The 23,996-nt window shown below is 41.9% G+C and overlaps 1 protein-coding gene across 11 annotated transcripts in view; it reads left to right on the forward strand.

Moving 5' to 3' along the window:
- The first annotated feature begins 11,768 nt into the window (after positions 1–11,768).
- Positions 11,769–23,996, forward strand: part of LOC109879111 (non-muscle caldesmon-like) — a 53,333-nt gene continuing 41,105 nt past the window's right edge. Inside the window, exon 1 of one of the 11 annotated variants that reach the window (XM_031797173.1) lies at positions 11,769–12,179. The gene's annotated coding sequence lies outside the window, so the exon portion shown is untranslated. The remainder of the gene's footprint in view (positions 12,180–23,996) is intronic. The other 10 variants (XR_004204148.1, XR_004204149.1, XR_004204142.1 and 7 more) reach the window with 10 other exon arrangements.

Raw genomic sequence — 23,996 nt, forward strand, 5'->3', positions numbered from 1 at the left:
ATTTAGTTAAAATATGAGACATAATAATTGCAGTCTATTAGCTTCCAAAATCTAAGTAGGTATATGTAGATGTCCAATAACACATTCTGATTGAATGGCTTGTCCTGCACTTTGTAAAAACCCAGAATGCATGTTGTAAAACGATCTTAGTTATTTTCTAAACATAGCAATGTGAATGCAAAGAGGACTCGGACCACAAAATAGGTGAAGTGAACTGACAAAAGAGTTGAGTCCTCATTCAAAGGTAAGGGCTTTTCTTTACCCCAGAGTTCACTTTAAAAAGGACTGAGATCGGTTCTTTTAAAGTGGACTATATGTGAAAACACCCTAATTTATGACAGATTAGTCAACAACTGCGGCGTCATTTTTCAGTTTCATTATTAAACTCCACTGTAACGTATGGGAACAACTAACATTATTCAACCATATTCCAGGCATGAAGGCTCAAGTTTACATTAGGTATAGAGCTGAAGATGTAAGTAAGATGGATTCTCTGTATGTGCTTTAGCCTTATAGCTGGGGATGAAGGTGTCCCCCAGGGATGTGTTCTGGTGCACCTTGACATGTAGAAGAGGTGTAAACTGAGCCAGGTGGGTCACCGCTAGGCCTTCTAATCTCTCTGTGGGCCCGTAACACGCTACATGTAATTGATCACAATAAATCATTTGATATAATGCAGAGTGGAAATTTGCCATAGAGGGAGGTCATAGGGGAGCAGGGATATCAGGGAGCAGGGATATCTTCAGTCCCATATACGAATTCATCATGCAGCTTTAAAAAATTTTAAAAATGAGTATCCACAGAAGGGGCTTGGGTTTCACGAGAGCTGTGGGGGATTTGGGAGATTAAGCACATGGATGGATGTTGTGTTCATGCTTTATTCAGTTTCATTTAGAACTTCTGGTTCAATTACAGTGTTCATTCATGAATGAAAATGTGACACATTTTTCAAGTACAGAGTCTTTTTTGTTAATCTACTATGCTGTCACTTGCCGTGCTTGTGTTGAGGCTAAACACACCAAATCCACTACAACTTTGTAACAACCTTTCCACAATGTTCTTGTTACTTACAACCTCATGCTATTTGTATTAGCCTACGTTAGCTCAACCATCCCACCAATCCTGTAGAGGTCATTCAAAAGTTAACCAAATAGCTACCCGGACTATTGACCCTTTTTGCACCAACTTTTTTGAATCATCACATACACTGCTGCTACTATTGACTATCTGTTACTTTATTCCTAGTAGTATGTACATATCTACCTCAATGACCTCGTACCCCTGCACATCGACTCGGTACTGGTACCCCTTGTATATAGCCAAGTTATCATTACTCTCATTACTCTACTTTTATCATGACATGCTTGACTTTTCTATTATTTCTCCATTTTCGATCTCTCTGCATTGTTGGGAAGGGCCCGTAGGCACTTCACTTTTAGTCTACACCTGTTGTTTACGAAGCATGTGACCGATAAAATGTCATTTGATTTGATATAGCATAAACCAGCACCTGAGATCATGATGTAATTATGGCGTGAACAACAACAGCCTGCAGAGCTCCATGTTATTAAAACAACTACTGTATTAACATGCCTGGGGCTAAATCATATTTTAAGCAATCAAATTATGCATGAGAGTGGCTTTGCATGAAAATAGTGGAGGTTTGGGGATTTGTGGGGCTAGAAATTTCTGAGTAAAGTAGAAGAGGAAATGTGCCTGTCTGAATTCTCTACCTTGAGGTTAAACACCTGGGACTTTTTCTCGATTTACGCAGGGAGCAAACAATCACATTTTGTGTTTGCTGGATTTGTCCGATGTGAGCAAGGTTGATTGGAATTCTGTTCATACAGAGCATTACAAAATCTAACGAACAAACACTTTGTCACACACATAAAGTGGCACTCACTCACACACACACACAACATATTTCTTATACCGTAAGTGTATGGATTATGACTTAACATGTGCAATAGAGAATTAATATGCATGTACTGTATTTTTCTGGTTCAGTGGCCTAATTTGCTTAAATACAGCCTTTGTCTATAATATCATTGTTTTAAGAGGAGAACAAAAGAGCAGAGATGCCCTTCTGCTATCTCATATTAATCTGCAGAACACTGGCTCTATTGTTTTATTATGGGGTGGAGGCTCCTTACCAACCCACTAAGCATTTACAGACGGCAACGTCTTTTTTTGGTCCCGGCATATATTTGACCCAAACAAAGACGTCTATAATTGGTTCAGATTTGGTCTGGTCCAAACCTGAACAAATCTGAACCAATCATAGACATCCATGTTTCACAAGTTTGGACAGCACAGTACAGCTCCGTCTAATTCTCCCATCTAATCCAGTTTCAGCTGTTCTGCCTGCGGCTATGGAACCCTGACCTGTTCACCGGACGTGCTACCTGGTCCCGAACCTGCTGTTTTCGACCCTATCCCTCTCTCTCCCTCTCTACTGCAACTGCTGTCTCAACCTCTGAATGCTCGGCTATGAAAAGCCAAGTGACATTTACTCCTGAAGTGCTGACCTGTTGCACCCTCTACAACCACTGTGATTGTTATTTGACCCGGCTGGTCAGTTATGAATGTTTCAACATCTTGAAGAACGATCTGGCCTTAATGGCCGTGTACTCTTATCATCTCCAACCAGCACATCCAGAAGAGAACTGGCCACCCCTCAGAGCCTGGTTCCTCTCTAGGTTTCTTCCTAGGTTCCTGTCTTTTCTAGGGAGTTCTTCCTAGCCACCTTGCAAATACATCTGCATTGCTTGCTGTTTGGGGTTTTAGGCTAGGTTTCTGTATATGCACTTTGAGATATCAGCTGATGTAAAAGGGCCTTATAAATGCATGCGATTTATTGATTGATTACAGTACAGTAGAGCACAGCAGAGTACATTACATTACAGTAAACTGTACAGTTAAGAAAAATACTGTACAGTACAGTAGAGCACATCACAGTAAAATACAGTAGAGCACACTAAAGTAAAGAAAATAAAAGTATAGTGTACTGTATTGTACCCTAATAAACTCTACTGCACTGTACCGTACAGCACTGTACTCTACTGTGCTCTACTGTACTAAACTGTGCCGTACTATACTGTGATGTTCAAACTTATGAAACTTAGCCAAAACCAGGGCTGTCCAACCCTATTCCGGGAGAGCCGCCCTCAACCCCAGTTGTAATGAACCTGATTCAGTTTATCAACCAGCTAATTATTAGAATCGGGTGTGCTAGATTAGAATTGGAGAGAAGATTTACAGGATGGTAGCTCTCCATGAACAGGACGTCTAATATTAATTCAGGTTGGGATCTGGGACTGTAGTTATCAAGCGTCTCAGAGTGGGAAAGCGGCCAAAAATGTGGTTCCACAGTACATTTACGCATAGGAGTAAGAGCATGTTTTCAACATTCCTATGACATAAAAGTACTCATATCTCAGGGTGCATTGATGTGAGCTTGAGAAGTGTCCTAACCAGTTAGGAGTTGCCAGAAGATGGGTGCATGGAGACGAAAGAAAGCACGCACATTTAGTTAGAGGAGGGATGTTTAAAAAAAAGTTTAATAATGGCAATTTAATCAAAAGATACTGGTTAGATAGGGATGGTATACTTTATGTGACTGACCTTGTCCGTGATGCTACTTCTCCACCTACTGGACGACCGTGCGCTCTCACGACAGACATCAAAGTAATCCTCACTTTACACTTACTGGCAACAGGAAAAAATGCAACGGTGTAACAGCGATGATTTGGGTCTATCACAGACTACTGTGAGCAGAGCAATCTGTCACGGGACCTCAAATCATCCGGTGGTTCATTGATTCTCCTACCACTCAACGCCAGATTCTTCAAAAACAAGCTTTTTTTCATGCCAATCGCTGGTTTTCCGGGGGTTGTTGGCGTCATTGATTGTACCCACATCAAAATCATTGCCCAACACATGGATGAAGACACGTTCATCAATCGAAGGCGGTACCCCAGTATTAACACCCACGTGTTTTTTTTAATGCAGTCTATATGTTGCTTGACGCTGTAGCCAACTGGCCTGGGTCTACACATGACTCCGGAGTGCTCAATGCTGTTTGAGCGCAATGTTGTTCCCCCTGGATGTCACCTGCTTGGTGACAAGGGGTACCCCCAGAGGAGATGGCTGCTGACCCCTTTCCTACGACCTCTTCCCGGGGCTCAGCTCAATTATAAACAGGTGAGGCAATAGACCAAACATTTGTTTTAGTGGATTTTTATCTCAGCACATTTCAAACGTTAATCTATATAAAATGACATGTACATTTGTTTTTATCAGGAGGGCTCACAAGATCCCAAGGAGCCTGGTAGAAAGTGGAAGAGGAGATTTCATGTGTTCCATGGAGAGGTGCATCACAGCTCAAGGATGGTCTGCCACATAATAATGTGCAATAGACGGGATGGTTGTTTAGCAACAAAACTGACGCGTGCGCAACTATGTGGGCAAAACTGACAGGGTTGACAGATTGTTGACAACGTATAAACTATATTTCATCTTCAATGTCTATTGAAAACATAAATGCATTTGCACAATGAGCACTTGTTGTCTCTCAAATTCATCGTTACAGTTGTCGGTTAGCTAGCTAGCGAATTTTGGACGTATTAGCATTGACATACAATCAAAACACCTCAAAACAAGACATGGTATCAAGAACAAGATGAAACTAGCTGAAACAAGTCACTTACGATTCCTCACATGGCAGTTTCTTGTCATTGTTGCTAGCTTTCTGGCCTTCCAGAATCACAACAACACAAGGACCTCTGCCCCATTGAAGCTTACGCATCGTTTGTGACGTTGTCTGCTAACCCATCTACATTATACAACATTTTCAAACTATGGCTGATCCCTCTACCTTACCGACGATGGAAACCCAGAAACTGACAATGACAGTAAAGGAGACGATGGCGATGACGATGCGCGCCCCAGTGCCATAGGTGGAGAGGGAACGCTTTTCGGCCAGCCCTTTACCAACCTTCACTTTAGGTAGGCTCTCCACACCAGAGGCTGCTAAGGGGAGGACGGCTCATAATAATCGCAGGAACGGTGCTAATGGAATGGCATCAAACATGTGGAAACCATGTGTTTGGTGAATTTGATACCATTCCACGTATTCCCCTCCAGCCATTACCACGAGCCACCCCCCCAAATTAAGGTGCCACCGACCTCCTGTGCTCCACACAGTGATTTGGTGCTGTGTCAGTCAGTACATGAGAAGGGTCGTGCAGAACCCAATATCTAGCTACAGTCAGTGGTAACCTGTCATTCAGGGCAGATGGGCCGGACCCAAAATGTATACATATATCATATATTTTTTGGGGGCACCGTTTGACACCATTATAGTGCAATTCATGTATTGTTTAGTGTTGTGTTTTTGGCTTTGCTGGCATGCATCCCACTTTTTTTGCCACACCATGATTTACATGGTAAAATCGCCACTGGCTACAGATGAACTTTAACCTAAGGAGTTGGAAGCACAATACAGACATGCCATAGTGGGCTAACAATTAAGTATAGGCTAGATTACTGTGAACAAATAAACACACCATATTATTTTTAACGTTTTTTTATTGTAAGAGATGAATATTCTTCCTGCAAGCGCAACACTTTCTCCCTTTGCAGCTGAGCAATGTCCTCCTCGTAGTTTGTTGGAACCAAACCTTCCAGGGAGCTGCTGGTGGATGGATGTCCTGCAGCAACAGCGAGGTGGAGGTCCCCTCAGACGCTGGGCCAGACGCAGGAGCTAGAGATGAGCTGCAACAACATAATTATTGTTTTCAGTTTAGCTTACTTATGTCCAGTTTAAAAAAAAAATAATAATAATCAGAATATAATGTGAACAAAAGTGTTTGAAATTCAACAGGAAGATTAAATCCTACTTATTGTCCTGCTCGTTGACCCTCAAAAGCACAGCAACTTGGCCCTCTCCAATGCACAAGATGGTCACATTTGAGCGACACAGATAGTTAAACACACATTCAGCTATGGCACTGAGGGGTTTAGGTGGAGGGCCACCTCCTGAATGCAGAGAATACCCTTTAGACAACAAAATAGTCTACTTAACAGTGTGCATAACATAGCAACTGAACTCAGGCCTACCTGTTTTTTCTGTTTCCCTGCAGAAGTTGGTCATCTCCAACCTACATTTTGATAGGATGGTGTACCAGCGTTTTTCCACATTCTTCAGAGGTTCTTACAGAACAAATGGAATGTGCTGTATATTGATTCGGGTTTCCTTCCTGTGCTGGCTGGTCAATGTATGACAAAATGTAACCTTGATAATACTTCTGTATTTCTCAACTTGTAGTGCAAATTGACTTTCCTCCTCCCACCAGTCGGTTTTCTTTTTATTTCCATGATGCATAATATAACACGTTGTGTTTAAAAAGGCTGGAAACGGAAAAGGGATTGGTAGTTCTATGTAAAGAGGTTCATGTGCGACAGCTGTTCATAATATCCTCTCAAACTAATTTGGTGAGTTCGATTAGCCTATCTCTCACCACATTGCCAAACGTTCATGCGCCTGTGTGCCGGCGAGTATTATTTCACCTAAATAGTCCTAATAACCAATTTCACAATTGTCCGACACCATTAGAATTATATTTTATGACGATTACATTTTAATATAACAATAAAAACAGGACATTGAATAGCCTACAAAACAAACAACTGAGATCAACTCACAAGACTAACTACTACTCATAGCTGCAAATAGGAGAGAGACGCTTGATAACTACCTTTTATGTCATACTCTGAGCGGTGAGTAAATTAGGTCACTGTCATACTTTATTCTCAATTCCTAGGAGTCATTCTGAAATGCTTGATTACTAAGGGCCCTGTATGGGATCAATATCATGCCAAATGTATTCGCAAATGTAAATAACCAATCCACAAATGTAAATCACCAATCAACAAATGTAAATCACCAATCCACAAATGTGAATCGCTTTTCACAAATTTGAATCGCTATTCACAAATGCATTCACCATAAACAAACAAACAAACACCTTTTGATTTGTATTTGTAAATCGAGGGCCTTAAGTAAAATGACCGCCATAAAGATTTGCACGTAGGAGAGACATGCCAAACATGACAGATGTGGCAAACCTGCAACTCCATATTGGGAAGCGCTTAGGTCACCTGACTTTGGGCAGGGATTTGACGACAATAAAAAGACAAGAAGTTCTCACACAGAGAAAAAAGTTATCACGGGAGAAAGCAATTTGCAGTCGTGTACAAAAATGTTTGTGCCCACAGGAAGCGATTTCTATAAAATCGCTGGCAGCCCCTTGTTTGGCCATGCTGATGCCTGCCTTTCAAGGCTGCATAAATTATAGTACAGTAACCATAACATGTTAACCATATGTGTACCCATCGTATGTCCAACGTAAATAATCAAAACCCTAACCCTAGATAACTCTATGTTTGCCACACTATTGCGGTGTACACCCGTTCATCACCCAAATAGTTGAATTAGCTGGCCAGTGTGATAGCACCACTAAATGTGAAGGATATGTCATACATTGTAAATTATTGTAATCCATCCGCTGTCTCATGTTGCACAGATGATGAGCATTAAGGAGACATACGTTTTCCTGAGGCCTCTAACCATTCCCACAGGAGAGGCATGCGGAAAAGTAGAGGGGGGGTGTAGGAATTAGACTTTGTAACAGTATTGCTTCCGTCCCTCTCCTCGCCAAAACCTGGCTTGAACCAGGGACCCTCTGCACACATTGACAAGTCACCCTCGAAGCACCGTTGCCCATCGCTCCCCAAGCACCAGTACCTGCCGATCTATAAATTACTTCTCCATAATCCAGTGTGAGTAGGATGGTCATATGAATCAGGATTAGTTTGGCAGCTGTGGTGAAAGAGGAGTGATTACGATAGGAAACCAAGTCTGGATGTAACTTTAGCCTGCAGCTTTGATATCTGCTGAGAGAAGGACAGTGTACTGTCTAGCATACTCCCAAGTACTAGTATGAGGTGACTACCTCAAGCTCTAAACCATCAGAGGTAGTAATCACACTTGTGGGGAGAGGGGTATTCTTCTAACCAAACCACATGATGTTTGTTTTGGAGGTGTTCAGAACAAGTTTAAGGGCAGAGAAAGCTTGTTGGACACTAAGAACGCTTTGTTGTAGAGCATTTAACACAAAATCCGGGGAGGGGCCAGTTGAGTATAAGACTGTGTCATCTGCATATAAATGGATGAGAGAGCTTCCTACTGCCTGAGCTATGTTGTTGATGTAAATTGAGAAGAGAAGGGGACCTAAGATCGAACCTTGGGGTACACCCTTGGTGACAGGCAGTGGCTGAGACAGCAGATGTTCTAACTTTATAACCAGGCCAAAGACCCCTCAGAGACACCAATAGTCCTTAGCCGGCCCACAAGAATGGAATGTTCTACCGTATCAAAAGCTTTGGCCAGGTCAATAAAATAGCAGCACAACATCGCTTAGAATCAAGGGCAATGGTGACATCATTGAGGACCTTTAAGGTTGCAGTGACACATCCATAACCTGAGTGGGAACCAGATTGCATACCAGAGAGAATACTATAGACGTCAAGAAAGCCAACACTTTTGATAAACAGGGCAAAATAGAGATAGGCCTATAACAGTTAGGATCAACTTGATCTCCCCCTTTAAATAAAGGACTAACTGTGGCTGCCTTCCAAGCAATGGGAACCTCCCCAGAGAGGAGAGCCAGGTTAAAAAGGTCAGAGATAAGTTTGGCCATTATAGGGGCAGCAACCTTAAAGAAGAAAGGGTCTAAACCATCTGACCCAGATGTTTCTTTGGGGCCAAGTTTAAGGACCTCCTTTAGCACCTCAGTAACCGCCTGCAGGGTCAACCTTTTTTTCTACGACTACAAATCGTTTTCTACACGTGAGAACTTTTTCTATACACATGAGAACTGTTTTTCTGCGACTACAAATCGTTTTCTACCGTGATAACTTTTTTCAATGTGTGAGAACTTCTTATCATTTTCTTGTCGTAAATCCCTGCCAAAAGTCAGGTGACCTAAGCGCTACCAAATACAGAGTTGCAGGTTAGCCATCTCTGTCATGTTTGCAGAAGTCTCTCTTATGTGCAAATCTTTATGCCAGTCATTTTACTTAAGGCCCTTGATTTACAAATACAAATCAAAAGGTGTTTGTTTGTGGATAGCGAATTACATTAGTGGAAAGCCATTTTTATTTGTGGATTGTTGATTTACATTTTTGGATTGGTGATTTACATCTTTGGATTGTGATTTACATTTTTGGATTGTTGATTTACATTTTTGGATTGGTGATTTACATTTGCAGAAAATGATTTACATTTGTGGAAAAGGATTTACATTTGTGGAAAATGATTTATATTTGTGGATTGTTGATTTACATTTGCGAATATATTTGGCATGATATTGATCCCATAGACCTGGTCCGCATAGACCAAATGTGTATGTGTTTGGAGGTGGAGCTCATTAGAATAATTCCCAGCATGATTTGCAATTGTTTGTTTTTACATTTACATTTTGGTCAGTCAGCAGACGCTCTTATCCAGGCCGACTTCAATTAAGATAGATAAATAACAGCATATCACAGTCATAGCAAGAAAAAAATAACATTCTGTAACCGTTACTGACAATGTTATTGTAATTGAAGTGGTGTGTTGATTTATTTAGTAAGGTATACTATTGTGAATATTATCACTGATAGTTTCATGTTTTTGAAAAGTGAGCGTAAGTACAGTGTTTTTGAAAGTATTCAGAATAATTGACATTTTCCACATTTTATTATGTGACATTCATGTTCTAAAATCCTGATCAATTTACACACTCTACCATAATGACAAAGCAAAAACAGAATTTTAGAGACATTTGTACATTTCTTAAAAACAATAAACGGAAATACCTTATTTACATAAGTATTCTGACCCTTTGCTATGAGACTCAAAATTCAGCTCAGCTGTATCTTATTCTATTGATCATCCTTGCGCTGTTTCTACAACTTGATTTACCACCTGTGGTAAATTCAATTGATTGGACATGATTTGGAAAGGCACACACCTGTCAATATAAGGTCCCATAGTTGACAATTCACGTCAGATCAAAAACTGAATCATAACGTTGAAGGAGAGCACCGAGGCAGGATTGTGTCGAGGCACAGATTTGAGGAAGGGTACCAAAACTTTTCGCCACAGTGAAGGTCGCCAAGAACACAGTGGCCTTTATCATTCTTAAATGAAAGAATTTTGGAACCACCAATATTCTTCCTAGAGCTCGCTGCCCTGCCAAACTAAGCAATCAGGGTAGAAGGGCCTCCACTAATCAGGCCTTTATGGTAGTGTCCAGATGGAAGCTACTCCTCAGGAAAAGGCACATGACAGCCCGCTTGGAGTTTGCCAAAGGGCATCTAAAGACTCTCAGACCGTGAGAAACAAGATCCTCTGGTCTGATGAAACCAAGATTGAACTCTTTGGCTTTAATGCCAAGCATCATGTCTGGAGGAAACCTGGCACCGTCCCTATGGTGAAGCATGGTGGTGGCAGCATAATGCTGTGGATATGTTTTTGAGCAGGAGGGACTGGGAGACTTGTCAGGATTGAGGGAAAGATGAATGGCGCAAAGTATAGAGAGATCCTTGATGAAAACTGTCTCCAGAGTACTCAGGACCTTAGACTGGGGCAAAGGTTCACCTTCCAACAAGACAACGACCCTAAGCACTCAACCAAGACAACACAAGAGTGGCTTCAGGACAAGTCTCTGAATGTCCTTGAGTAGCCCAGCCAGAGCCCGGACTTGAATCCGCTCGAACATCTCTGGAGAGACCTGGAAATAGCTGTGCAGCGACACTCCCCATCAAACCTGACAGAGCTTGAGAGGATATGCAGAGAAGAATGGGAGAAACTCCCCAAATACAGGTGTGCCAAGCTTGTAGCGTCATACCCAAGAAGACTCGAGGCTGTAATCACTGCCAAAGGTGCTTCAACAAAGTATTGAGTAAAGGGTCTGAATACTTATGTAAATGTCATATTTCTGTTGTTTTTTTTGTTTTATAAATTTATAAAAAAAAAACGTTTTTCTTTGTCATTATGGGGTATTATGTGTAGATGAGGGGGTGGGGAAAATGTAATACATTTTTGCTGTAATGTAACAAAATGTGGAAAAAGTCAAGTGGTCTGAATGCACTGTACACATGACCGATGGGAACAATAATGAATATTATATTGCAGTCTTCAGTTGGCTCCTCTTTCTTATATTAAGAGGCTTGAACAAGTATTATTGTGCTTACCCTGAGAACATTTGGAAATGAAGTATTTTCAATGTCCAGAAAATATGTATTTTCACCTTTCATTCAGCACCTAAAATGTACCTGACGTCAACATCTGGAAAATACGCTTTTCAACTTCATTTTGCTTAAAAGTTGTTGGAAAGAAAAGGTCACAATGGACCAGAAAGATGATAAACTCAAAAAAATTGATTTAAAAAAAAGTAGGCTATTACATAACTGATTGAGTAAGAATGTTGTCTAAATAACGTTTAAAGGTGCCCTGCAATACTAAATCTCACTTTATTACTTGGTTAATCCCGAGTAATTAGGAAACTGCTGAAATTGGGGATATTTTGAGTCCTTTCTAAATAGCTTTTACACCATCTCTAAGTGTTTGTTTGAGCAGAAGTACCCTTTTTCGCCAAGATGAACATTTCACATGATCTTTCCTGACAGAGGATTTTCTTTCAGAGGCCCCTTGAAGGATAACCAAAAAAAGGGCATTCAGCAAATCAGTTTTGTCTGCTTAGATTATTTGTAGTTGTAGAACTTTCAATGTCGGCATTTATTTCCTCACTTTTTTACGAAGTGATGGCCTGAGTTTTAGAGTTTTGGCATCGTTTTTTAAATTTTTTTATTGTTGTTTTTTTAAATACATAGGCTAAGCAGCACTTGGACCAAGGGCAATGCACAGGGCTCTTCAGCTGTAAACATATGAGAGATGTATGCGATTATGTTTTGAAGGGAGGGGCTTGCGCTTTGTAGTAGCCTATTATTGAATACCGTGGAGCAGACCGATCGGAAGGCAGATTCTGTCTCTCTACATTGACTTGCCTGCTTCGTGGTTGTTTGCTAACCCGGCGAAAGAACAATCGTTTACTTGCTGAACTCAATAGGTACGTTTTGCGCTTCCGAAGTTGTTTGTGTTGTTTATCCAACTTGATGAAATTTGCGTAGTGCTTATGATTACAACTTGTGCAATGATCGTTTTGTGCTGTGCGATGCTGCAATTTATTAGATATGTAAATTATAGATTTCTACAACAAACTGCACAGGGTGCACACACCCAGCAGCTTCCTAATAATGTGGCTATCCTGCGGTTAGCATTTTTTCAATAACTTAACTTAAACTATAAAGAATTAAAGAGTCGATGTAGATTTGCGCATTGTAATCAAATGTGTTTGTTATCGAGTATAATATTTTATTAAATGGCAAATCACTTTAGAAAACCTATTACAGATCTGAATGTGAATTCTGGAATGTCCCCGCTGCCCCATGCCATAGATTATTATCAGACAAATATGAGGTGGCAGTCTCCAAACTCATGGAGTGGGATGTGAGCCAGATCTCTCTCCCTTATAGTAGTCAATACATAGGCTGCATATCAATTGACAATTTCAGGAAATGTGTCGTTGATTTAATTATGCTTTTGATTGGTATTTGCCAGTGGGCAAATAGTGGATCAATTATACCTACAGTTAAAGTCGGAAGTTTACATACACCTTAACCAAATACATTTAAACTCAGTTTTGTGCAATTCCTGACATTTAATCCTAGTAAAAATTCTCTGTTTTAGGTCAGTTAGGATCACCACTTTATTTTAAGAATGTGAAATATCAGAATAATAGTAGAGAACTATTTATTTCAGCTCTTATTTCTTTCATCACATTCCCAGTTGGTCAGAAGTTTACATACTCAATAAGTATTTGATAGCATTGCCTTAAACAATTTAAACTTGGGTCAAACGTTTCGGGTAGCCTTCCACAAGCTTCCCACAATAAGTTGGGTGAATTTTGGCCCATTCCTCTTGACAGAGCTGGTGTAACTGAGTCAGGTTTGTAGGACTCCTTGCTCGCACATGCTTTTTCAGTTCTGCCCACACATTTTCTATAGGATGGAAGTCAGGGCTTTGTGATGGCCACTCCAATTACCTTAACTTTGTTGCACTTAAGCCATTTTGCCAAAACTGGAAGTATGCTTGGGGTCATTGTCCATTTTTGGAAGACCTATTTGCGGCCAAGCTTTAACTTCCTGACTGATGTCTTGAGATGTTTCTTCAATATATCCACATAATCTTCCTACTGATGATGCCATCTATTTTGTGAAGTGCACCAGTCCCTCCTGCAGCTAAGCACTCCCACAACATGCTGCTGCCCCCGTGCTTCATGGTTGGGATGGTGCTATTCGGCTTGCAAGCCTTCCCCTTTTCTTCCAAACATAACGATGGTCATTATGGCCAAACAGTTCTATTTTTGTTTTAGGTTTGAGTCAGGTTTGTAGGCCTCCTTGCTCACACACACTTTTCAGTTCTGCCCACACATATTCTATAGGATTGAGGTCAGGGCTTTGTGATGGCCACTACAATACCTTGACTTTGTTGTCCTTAAGCCATTTTGCCACAACTTTGCTTGGGGTCATTTTCCATTTGGAAGACCCATTTGCAACCAGGCTTTAACTGATGTTTTGAGATGTTGCTTCAATACATCCAGAAAATTTTCCTATCTCATGATGCCATCTATTTTGTGAAGTGCACCAGTCCCTCCTGCAGCTAAGCACTCCAACAACATGATGCTGCCCCCGTTCTTCACTGTTGGGATGGTGTTCTTCAGTTTGCAAGCCTCCCTCTTTTCCCTCCAAACATAACAATGGTGATTATGACCAAACAGTTCTATCAGACCAGAGGTCATTTCTCCAAAAAGTGCGATCTTTGTCCCCATGTGCAGTTGTAAACCGTAGTCTGGCTTTTTTATGGTGGTTTTGGAGCAGTGGCTTCTTCCTTGCTGAGATGCCTTTCAGGTTATGTCGATATAGGACTTGATTTACTGTGGATATACATACTTTTGCACCCGTTTTCCTCCAGCATCTTTACAAGGTACTTTGCTGTTCTGGGATTGATTTGCACGTTTCGCACCAAATTATGTTCTCCTCTGAGACCGAATGCGTCTCCTGCGGTATGACGGCTGAATGGTCCCATGGTGTTTATACTTGCATACTATTGTTTGTACAGATGAACGTGGTACCTTCAGTCATTTGGAAATTGCTCCCAAGGATGAACCAGACTTGTGGAGGTCTACAATTTGTTTTCTGAGGTCTTGGCTGATTTCTTTTGATTTTCCCATGATGTCAAGCAAAGAGGCACTGAGTTTGAAGGTAGGCCTTGAAATACATTCACATGTACACCTCCAATTGACTCAAATGATGTAATTTAGCCTATCAGAAGCTTCTAAAGCCATGACATCATTTTCTGGAATTTTCCATGCTGTTTAAAAGCAGAGTCAACTTAGTGTATGTAAACATCTGACCCACTGGAATTGTGATACAGTGAATTATAAGTGAAATAATAGTCGGTAAACAATTGTTGGAAAAATGACTTGTGTCATGCACAAAGTAGATGTCCTAACTGACTTGCCAAAACTATAGTTTGTTAACAAGAAATTTGTGGAGTGGTTGAAAAACGAGTTTTAATGACTCCAACCTAAGTGTATGTAAACTTCCGACTTCAACTGTCTATAAATAATTACTTTACAAATGCATTAGTTTTAACTGGATAATACCTCAAGTTATGAAGAACAAACAAAACAACATCCTCCTTTACACAAAATGAATAATTTTTCACTTAAAAGCACTTTCCTTTGATTTGCTGTCATCCCTAAATATTTGGGATGAAAATAATTGGACATTCTCCAACTGTAAACTGTGGCCTTGTGCTGTGGCGTGGGATTTTACTGGCTCTTGTAGACGAATACTAGCTGTCTTCAATTGCCTGAGCCAAGGGATGTCATGAAAGCAAAGGATCCATCAGGTCAGATCCTCTCCACTGGGGGTCCAAATGACAGCCGTGGCCCTCATCAGGGATAGGCTTAACCATCTGTACTGGGTTGGCTAGAATCTTTATCCCTACGTAGGTCTAGCTGATGCTACACAGGACCAGCTGAGCCCAGTTAAACCATGATTAATCGGAGTAATCAACTTGATATCTAAGTTTATCAAAGCAACAGGAAACGCTGATGTTATAATGGGCTGTAGAAGGCCACTCATTGATTCAACACTGTCCAAACAGTGTGTGGTATTCCAAGAACCTTGTCTCTCTCTTTCATCTCACCGCATTGTGGTACAGTAAAGCATTGCAGTGAGATGTGCAATAAATCCAAATGAATCCATCCAAATAGTTTGGGCCAACCACCTTTTTTTTTCTTTCAACGTAGTCTATCTCGGCCTTCCGTTTGATCTCAGGTTGATTACAAAGCAGTTAGTATGAAGTGAGTGAACGGTAGAAAATGGGGTTCGGGGGCTATGGAGCTGCCGAATGCTCCGAGCTAGACAGCACAGTAATTGTCCATGAAGCTGTATCTGATAACACTGCAGTGTTTGGAAAATATGAGGGGAATGCCCTTGTCTTATAAGGAACAGATTGAACCTGCTGACAGACGATTGATATAGCCTTTGGAATGCATAACAGCCGGGCTTATTTTTTAGTCTCTTTCTGCCTCTTTTTTGCCTCTTTCAGCTACTTTTGTTTAGCGTATAAAGAGCCTGGGTAATGTGCTGTACTGTATGGAGAGAGAGCGAGAGAGGGAAGGGGGGGATCTGGAGGTAATTCTACACAGTGATAACAAGGGTTTGGCTAGGGCCCGGCAGGATGTAGGGAACACTGCCCTGGGTTTCCGGAGTCTGGTTTGCCCTGTGCATTACAGGCTGTTGTTACTCTGCTCTCTCTCTCTCTGCCCTTCATTTACAGAATGTTTCAGGATCAGTTCTTCCATAACCTTAATCATGACTCAAAACGACGTAAAGATGGGCTTCAGACCAGTGAAGGGAGGAGAATACGCCCTCGGGGACTAGAGAAGGGAGTTTAGGTCTAGTTGGTCGGAGGTTAGAACATTGGGATGGGACTTGGACATAAGACTTGAGGCTTGACCCTGGAGCATGCGATAGATTGTGGCCAAGGGCAGGGCTTTGATGCAGCCTTTGGATTCACAAACAATATAGTAGATCTCCCCCCCCTGCCCTTAACTATACTAGATAACTTTTCATTGCTCTCCGACTGACCTGAGCTACTTGTGTTCAAGCTCCCTGCAGGTGTGAACACACATTCTACTCTGGAATCAATACCACTGTCTTCAGGGTTGAGAAGCTGATACAGTTATTAAGGACGATGTTAATCCAGGCCCTCTCTCTTTCAAGGAGTGCCTGGAGACACTGTGGTTATGAGGGAAGGCTATTTGTTAGACACAGTATTTGAGAGAAGGCTAGTTGAAGCATAATGTCTTTTAAAGGTGGCGTCCTCTTAGGATTCATGAGAAATGTCTCGTTTTATTTTTCTGCGTGTCACTCTGAGTCTCTCTGGCTGCGTTTACAAAGGCAGCCCAATTTTGACCAATCACATCAGATCTTTTCATGTCCGATATTTTTCAGAGCTGATCTGATTGGTCAAAAGACCAGTTAGTGGAAAAAGATGAGAATTGGGCTGCCTGTGTAAATGCAGACCTAGAGTTTTGCAGTGCCTCTGTGGTGCGAGGCAGAGCTTTAATCCACTGCACTATTCAGTTCCAGAAGTTCTTTATATCTCTGCTGCAGCCTACAGTTACTATTACCGCCACTGAGAGAGGCTGCCAACTAAAGTTAAGTACGAAAAAAGAGAACTCGCATCGGAAATTGTGTAACATAAACTGTTCGTTTTTGTTATTGCCATTGTTTACCGATAATATATTCAATTTATGTTTGTCAAATGTTCTGCAAGGAGTTCTAAATGATTACATGTTGACATGTGAATCCAAACACACGTAGAGTTCGCCAGAGCATATTTTCTGGTTTGTCTTATAATGGACAACTTGTCTGTCAAGCATGTTTTTGCCTCGTTCAGTTTATTGCCACTTGGGTTGATTTTATGCAGATTTGCCACCTCAAGATATATTTGTGGGATCGAGGAGCCATCTTTATATGCAATTGGTTACACAACAAAGATGTCTCTTCTTCATCTCTGATCAAAAGAGTCAACATCATCAATGTCTCCAAGGGAGAAGTCTAATTGGAGCCCAAAGCTCAAATTTGTGTCCTCTCGACAACTGTTCCCGTGGAGCGTTCAGTTAATTTGAAGTGGAGGATGATTGACATGGAACTAAACCTCAAGTGATTCTGCCCTGGACTCTGGCCACAGCATACTCACTGTTATTTATTTTCTGCTTTGAATATGATAGCATGTAATTTGAATGCACTGTACCCAGAACCACACAGTAAGTTGGAGCACATTTGGAAAATTTGAGAGAGGAAAAAAAACTGGAATCTGCTTAACTCTTAACTGGTGACGATCAAAAAATGAGGGCAAATGGGGCATTCCTAATTTGTGAAGTAAGAGCGGCCAGCTGAAACTGAAACTAGATTTTGTTTATTTTGGACCCAGCAAATATGCAATAACTGGCTTACAGATGTTTTGTTAGTAATATATAATCTTTCCTCTTATGGCATGAAATCCTCTTTGTAATTCAACTTTATATTCTGTTTGTTGTTCTTCATTACCCAGCCAGGTTGCAATGGAAAGGTTCTGCATTGCATTAGAACCCGTGCCATACCAGGCTCGTATGTCTCCTCAGTCCTTGGTATGGATAGACTCTGGAAGTAGTCGAACTCTTCTGGGGAACGAAGAATTTGGATGATGAAGAACGCTGACACTCGTTCTTTTCGCTGTGGCTCAGATTAGAAGGCCTGTTAGATCAAACCTCTCCCACATTTCTCAGACTTTGAAGTGCTATCGTTCAAGGCCAGATTCCCTAATTGGTAGCATGGCAGACTGTTGATAATTGGCACATTTACCCATCGAATGCCAGTTGGCAGGCAGCGAGGCCTCCAGAAGTCCACCAGCTGTATAAGGATATTTTCACATCCAACTCACTCACAACACAACCAACTCTCTTTTTAGTGGATGGGAGATGGTACAGGAACCCTTGGCTTACTCAACCCAAGTCTTATAAGGTAAATGTTTTTGCCCCAAGGTATAGATTTCAAGGGTGGGGGTGATCGTGGGAGTGTGAGTTCAGTTCACTACCCCGAGAATCATACACTACTACTTATGTCATCCTCCAAAGATGTCTTCTGTTCAGTCCCCAAAACAACGACGGGCTGAAAGTGTGTAACATTGTTGAGCAGGCCTTTTGCCCCTGGGCTTCTTTCCTCATCTGATAAAACAAGCACAGGAAATGTCTCTGCGAGCTGATTTGCTCTGTGTTTTCCTTTGGCGTCTACCCACAGGGTCCACAGACATGCCTAGTGCTTCAACCAGTCCCCTGGCACTAAGTCTCTTCACCCCCCCCCCCCTTTTTACAGACAGCTAACATTCCTCCTTCTCTCCCTCTCCTCCCTCCTCTCTCTCCGCCTCTCCTCAGCCCCCAAAATTAAACAAACAGCTGATCAAGGCCTTTAAAAACATATTTTTAAAAGTCTCATATTTTAGGTTACTGGGGGAATTAAAGGTCCTATAGGTAATATAGTGAGGTAAATCCCAACAGTGTGTGTGAAAGATGCTATTGAGTGGAGGAAGAGTGAGGTCATGTTTTTTGGAGATGGAGAGAGAGGCTATGAGTAGGGACACGGGTATGAGGGAACAGACGTGTGTGTGTGCACTTAAAAAAATAAAACACCCGCAAATTGAGTTGCTTCAACTAATTATTATTAAATAACTGGTTCCACATATTTTTGGGGGGTTTAGTCAACTTTTCGGTCAAAGTGTTACCAGAACGTAACATTTTTAACAAATGATGTCTTTGCTCAATTTGTCTCATGCTCATTCAACTGGAAATGATTATTTTTGGCATCTTAACTTCCAATGTTTTCAACTTACATATTTGACACACATGATTACATCGTGCATGTTCATTTACGTAGTAATTGTTATTCAACATGTCCTCACCTGGGATTTGAACTCACAATCTCTTGGTTCACGGCATTACAAGCTTCCTGCTACTCCACCATGTTTGTATCAATTAATCTGACTATTCTCTCATTATTGATTTGACTTATTTAAGCAATTTGAGCTTTTTCTGTATAGTTCTTGGTGGGGCATATGACATTTTTGTTTTTAATGTTATTCCTTAATCACTATGATAGTGTACTTTTTAACAGATCTGAGGTTTACTTTTAAGTCCAATGTGTAGGAATACAGGTGAAATCGGTTATTGACACAGACAAGGTGACGTAGCTGGAAGATTAGACCGCTGTGACTGGAGTAGTTGTGAGTTCAAATCCCAGGCGAGGACATGTTGAATGCTAATTACTGTATAAATGTAATTATGTATGAAAATGTTGTATGTCAAAATCACTGTGTGTAACTAGTTCCACAGCCCAAAATAACAATTACTAGTTGAATGAACATATGAGGAAAATGTAGCAAACACATCAATTTTAAGTTTACTGAACTTTTGCCTTTGTTTTCTCGTGTTAGAACCAGTTACTTTGTAATATTTTGTGTGTGTGGTACTGTGTGGAGGTGGTGAGTGCGATGGGGAGTGTGGGGATTTCATGATGAATGCTGGCTCTCATGGGACAGAGCAGCTGGAGGAATCGGGGCTCTTAGGTAACAAGGGGATTTACCATTCGTATACAGCCGTTTGGATTTACCTCATGCTTAGACACGCAGAGTGGTGTCTTTTAATTTGAGAAACTGGAGGATTTGCGTCATTGAGTTCTCCGATTGACATCAATGGATGATTTGTGTGTCTGTGAGATCTCGAGTTATGCAGGCTTAGGGTTCTGGAGACAGGATTCTGCACTTTATTGCTGACTCTCCGTACTGTGAGAGCACACGAGAGATGAGGATATTGCTCATCTGTGTGTCACACAAGTCTAGGCTCTGACTGGTATGACACAGGATGCTGATGTGCTGCGCTAGTTGTAACACTACTGTACTTTGATTAACACTTTAACTGGAGTCAGTATGTAGTCCCCCCCCCCCCCCCCTTTAAAAAATAAAATAAATAAATGGTGTAACAAACATTGTCGGTTCATTACGTTGATTGTGCTGCTTCAGTTCAAAAGATGTGACTCTTGGTACTACAGTGTCAGTACGCTTTAGACTGAGTTGGATCATTCTGACCTGTCTGAATCAGGACTACAGCTTCGGACAACGCAAGTGATTGCACAGCAGCAATCTGAAGCGATGACCACTGCCATTTCTCCTGTTGGAGCCAAGTGTTATGTTTTTAAAGGTGCAGACCTTTTTTTTATTGTCTCCAGTAATGTTACCCACCTGAATTAGCCAGCCCAGTCTGGGGGTCTGCGTTCTGGCTGGTATTAGGAGCAGTAGTAATGGTCTAAGAGTTTATTGAGTGTACTCTGTCCCTCGTAATCAGAAGCATATTCAGGCATTGACATACAAGCCTCTCAGGGTTGCTCAGGAATGTATTACAAGCAACGAGAGGAGCCGAGCAGCGAGCAGATCTCCCCTTCCATTTATTTTCCTATTCACATGTCATTGCTCCATACAGAGGAAGGCAATGGAATCTGATTTAAAGCTGAAGATCAAAGCATCTAAAATGGCTGACATGGAGGATCCATCCCCAATGTAGCAGTTATTTTGTTTATTGTGTGTATGTGTGTGCGGGCGCATTACTGTATGTTGTGTTTCTCTCTTTCTCCTGGCACCTAATAATGCCAAAGACTTCTCCCCCACTTCAGAGAAAGGGGAATGTAAGTATCCCCCTCATCCATATATAGTACTGTGCGAGACCCGAGCCCAGCTTGAATTTGTTAGTTTGGAATCATTTCAGTACCATCGGGTAATTCATAAATTCACTTCACTGTTGGGTAACATGGAGCTGGCAGGTGGACTGCCTCCATCCTATATGGTACCCTATTCCCTTAATAGTGCACTACTTTTGACCAGAGCCCATAGGGCTCTGATCAAAAGTTGTGCACTATATAGGAAATAGGGTGCCCGTTGGGACGTTACCACTGCCTTTTGACAAGGGTTTTAATCAGAGCTCCTCTGCATGGGAGAGAGGCTGAGTGTCTTACCTCATAAGAGACCTGCTCAAGGTGATTGGGAGAAACCATCACTCATGTTATTGTTAAACAGCCCAGGTCTAGGGCAATGGGTCTGGTGCTAATGGCTGTTGAGGTGCTAGCCAAAACTCTGCTAAGAAGGGACAGATTCAGATTCATGCTGGGTTACAACTCTCCTGCATACACTTGTAGGAAGCTAGCTGATGTATTGCTTGGTCCAAGTATTTTCTTAGTGAAGTAGTTTGACAAGTATTACTATTTGAAAATTAACCCTTCTACCTAACAGGTGGCCATCTTGAGTTAAAGATAAAATGATGAGTAGGCCTAATTATTTAATGGAACAAGACCCGATCTGTAGCATCAAGTCTGACAGACCGAGAAAACCGGCTAACAAATTGAAATGCAAAAAGAAGTGGCAATCAGCCAATTCCACACATGCCAAGATGAGGACACTATGTCAACAAAACAACAACTCTAAACAAGCAACTCAATAACAAGTGTGACGCTAGGCTACCCAAAGACAATGGAGACAGCGGAGCTGCTAGGCCCCGCTGCTTATTTACGCAATGCACGGTTAGACTAAACGAAGTGAGCACGCTCATTAAAGGAGAGTGAGCGCTTCTTAATTACAGGCCCGTTAGCGCTAATGGCTCTCCTCTCATCAGATGAGAGGCTAGGCTACCCAAAGACAATGGAGCAAATCTTCATAAGGAGGAGCGTTCTGCTAGCTAGCTAAGACAAGACAAGGCTGAGTGAGTTGGGTTGAATAGAATGTACACATGCGATTGGGTTTGGGGAGAGGAGTGGAGGGGATGGGAGAGGGAAGGGGTGTGGGCGTATGATATTGGGTGAGATGGGAGTAGATTTAAAGGGTTGGTTTGGTGGGTGGGTGTGAGGTAGTTGAGTAGGGTAGAGGGTTTGGATGAATAGGGGTGAGGAGGGTAGAAGGGGTGTGGTTGATGGGGTTGGAGATTTTGGGATGGATTGGGTTGGGTACTTGGGGTGAGGGTAGAAGAGAAGGGGGGGGGGGGTGACAGGCTGGCCTCATTAAGCCCTGCTTTAATGAACCCAGCAGCTGAGGGAAAATGTAGAACAATGAAGGCTTGTTAGGGGGAGGCCTGTGTCAATGTCTGCCCCAGGTTGGCGTGTTCCCTGGGACAGAGAAGAGGATGTCTGAATGCTCTTGTCCCTAAAGCTCTGTGCCACCCATTTACTATGACAGACATCTGGGGGACCACCTTGGATAATGAGAAGCCATTAGCTCAGGTTAAAGTTAATGACCAGTAATGGTACACCAGCCCTGCTTGGCCCGGAGTTTGAGCCCGTCTGAAATGAAATACCAGTCACTCAGGCTCAATACATAATAAACAGAGGGAACAGGCTGGAAGTGAATAAGGTGTGTGTGCTTGTTCAGAAGTGGCACAGGTGGATGGGTATCATGTGAGAAGGAGATGGTTTTCCTTCTGAGCAGATTACTAGCAGAAAAGAAACCTGGGGGGGTTTTGGATTTGTTCCCATTGTACTTAAGTTTACAGAGTCATCTCATTTCTAGTTTTGCCATTAGCTAAAATGGAACGAACCCCTATAAATGGGAACCTAAGCACTCTCCTAAACCCGACGACTTAATTATTTACAATTTCATGGTTGTCTGAGATGTGTTATTCTACTAGATTTGGGAAGTAGACGCTTTAAATAACGTACATTAACCTACAAAAGCTGAATTTTTATCCTTCATTTGGCAGTAAAAGTCGCCTCACGTTGAAGAGGAGTAATGCTCTTATCTAGAGTTGTGTCCGTGACGTAGCGTTAGGAGGCACGTAAAAAAATACTTCGTAGTATAACTGAGGCAATGCGCCATTGTACAAAAATTCTTAAGACACTCACGAGAGAACTAACCACGAGGCTTCCAAGACCGGACAAGACCGAGTGAGTGAGACAGAGGGAGAGAAAAAAGGAGTGGTGCGAGAGGAGACGGTGAGCGAGAGAATGGGCAGATGGGAAGAGAAAGATGGAAGGGAGAGCGACTGGGATAGAAAGAGACAGAGCGAGTGCTTTGTTATGTCTCCTAGAGCTCTAGTGTTTCCTGGAATGCCTGGCAGCAGAGTCAGAAGTCAGAGCCACAGAGAGGAGGAGCGAAGAAGAGAAGGAATGGCCTTCTGTCCTGACAGACAAGCACTGCTGAGTTGACATAATTTAGCAAACCGTCAATGGTCAAGATGTTTCACTGACAAAAGTGGCTATGCTACTGCGTGTGGATGTTGCGTCTGGATGGGGCCCATTGACAGACAGGACTAGGAGAAGAGAGAGATACCTATGCTTTATGGAGATCAATGGCTTCTGGCCCCCACTATCACCCTGAGGGGGGGCACACAGAGTTGCAACCCATCCCGGACCTCTGACCCCCTGCGACACTAATAATAACAGCCAGCAGAAATATGCACAGAAACGAGATCTCCTCTAGCGTAGCCTAGCCTCCAGGATAGGAGAACACTGAGGCACGAGAAGGATTGTCTCCTCTCTCCACTCAGACAGGAATGTATGGTCTTGAGGAGCTGAACCTCACAACTATCGATTACTATTATGTCACACGGTCTTTACACTGAGCTAGCTGCAGGCTCAGTCTTAAGGTGAGCTATGTTTACACTAGAGGCAAACACGCATATAGACATTCATATTTATTATTTGATTTGATTTGATTCATATTTATTACACCCAGACAG

Source organism: Oncorhynchus kisutch, linkage group LG19 (genome assembly GCF_002021735.2).
Source record: "Oncorhynchus kisutch isolate 150728-3 linkage group LG19, Okis_V2, whole genome shotgun sequence".
NCBI classification, from domain to species: domain Eukaryota; kingdom Metazoa; phylum Chordata; class Actinopteri; order Salmoniformes; family Salmonidae; genus Oncorhynchus; species Oncorhynchus kisutch.